The 1947-nt window shown below is 45.2% G+C and overlaps 1 protein-coding gene across 1 annotated transcript in view; it reads right to left on the bottom strand.

Moving 5' to 3' along the window:
- Positions 1-1947, bottom strand: part of LOC106871820 (protein-serine O-palmitoleoyltransferase porcupine) — a 43743-nt gene that overhangs the window by 26029 nt on the left and 15767 nt on the right. The gene's annotated exons all lie outside the window — the stretch shown is intronic.

Here is a 1947-nt window from a genome sequence, read left to right as displayed (position 1 = left end):
ATATATATACATATATACGACGGGCTTCTTTCAGTTTCCGTCTACCAAATCCACTCACAAGGCTTTGGTCGGCCCGAGGCTATAGTAGAAGACACTTGCCCAAGGTGCCACGCAGTGGGACTGAACCCAGAACCATGTGGTTGGTAAGCAAGCTACTTACCACACAGCCACTCCCGCACCCATATACCATTGTCACACATACACACACAACAGTTATTTTACTCTCACACAGACACGCATACAGACTTATGCACACAAGACTCACATTTTCCCATAAACAACAGCATGGTCTAACACAGGGGTTTTCAAACTGTGTTTGGGGTCCGCAAGGACAAGACAGGGGGTCCGTGGACAGCAAATACTTTTTATGGACAATTTGATTTTATATATGTATTTTAATCGAAATCTTTTAATTGACAATAAACCTATTTGTTAAATACTGTTAAATAAATAAATGTAAAAATATATGTTATTTTAAGCAAATATTTATGAATAAATTTCATAAGCGTTTATAAAGGCGGTCCCTAAGGTAAAGCCTGAAATATAAAGGGGTCCGCAAGTCAAAAAGTTTGAAAACCCCTGGTCTAACACACACACTCATACACTTACAGAGACAATAGCATAGTGGCTGAGCTTCTTTCGAGTATTGGGCCTCATGGAGGCAATGACCAAAACCTTTGGTATAATGTCATGCTTGAGAAGAAGACCCATGAAGCCGAGCAAAATCACAGTCATGGCAGATACCCGAGTCATGCAAATGGCACCCATGCCAGTTGCATGTAAAAGCACCCATTACACTCCCGGAGTGGTTGGCGTTAGGAAGGGCATTCAGCCATAGAAAACCATGCTAAATCAGACTGGAGCCTGGCACAGCATGCCAGCCCAGTGAAACAGTCCAACCCATGCCAGCATGGTCAACGAACATTAAATGATGATGTGTGTGTGTGTGTGTGTGTGTATGTATGTGTTCATGTGCACGTGTACTTGTATGTGGTGTATATATATGGAGGCATATTGCCGAGGTCCTTTCGAGTGTTGGGCCTGATGGAGGCAAAGTGGCTGAGTTCCCTTCAAGCATTGGGCCTCATGTAGGCAAAGTGGCTAAGTTCTTTTCGAGGTGAGGTGGCCGAATTCTTTCAAAGCAGGCCTCATGGAGGTGAGGTGGCTGAGTTCCTTTCGAGCACTGGGTCTCATGGAGGCAAAGTGGCTGAGCTTCTTTCGAGTATTGGGCCTCATGGAGGCAACGACCAAAACATTTGGTATAATGCCAGTTGCATGTAAAAGCACCAATTACACTCTCGGAGTGGTTGGTTGGCGTTAGTGTTGTGGCAGACGCCTCCAGGTGAGAACTGGGCTGGTCCACTACTAATAAATGGTGGACTTACACAGTCAGTAGTGTCAGTCAGTGAGGCACACTGTTCAGGCCAGTCCCGCAGAGACAACGAAATATGTTGTCATAATGCATGACATAACAGTTAGGAAGGGTATCCAGCTGTAGAAAACCATGCCAAATCAGACTGGATCCTGGGTGCAGCCTTCCAATGTGCCAGCTCAGTGTCCCACCACTGTTTGCCAACTGGTGATGGGTGCCACGTAACAAGCAACTACTCTTTTACTTGTTTTCAGTCATTTGACTGCGGCCATGCTGGAGCACTGCCTTTTAGTCGAGCAAATTGACTCCGGGACTTATTCTTTGTAAGCCTAGTACTTATTCTATCGGTCTCTTTTTGCCGAACCGCTAAATGACGGGGACATAAACACACCAGCATCGGTTGTCAAGCAATGCTAGGAGGACAAACACAGACACACACATATATATATATATATACATATATACGACGGGCTTCTTTCAGTTTCCGTCTACCAAATCCACTCACAAGGCTTTGGTCGGCCCGAGGCTATAGTAGAAGACACTTGCCCAAGGTGCCACTCTGTAGATTGGTTGGC

The sequence above is a fragment of the Octopus bimaculoides genome, chromosome 30 (assembly GCF_001194135.2).
Source record: "Octopus bimaculoides isolate UCB-OBI-ISO-001 chromosome 30, ASM119413v2, whole genome shotgun sequence".
NCBI classification, from domain to species: domain Eukaryota; kingdom Metazoa; phylum Mollusca; class Cephalopoda; order Octopoda; family Octopodidae; genus Octopus; species Octopus bimaculoides.
This window is presented reverse-complemented; position numbering and strand designations above follow the sequence as displayed.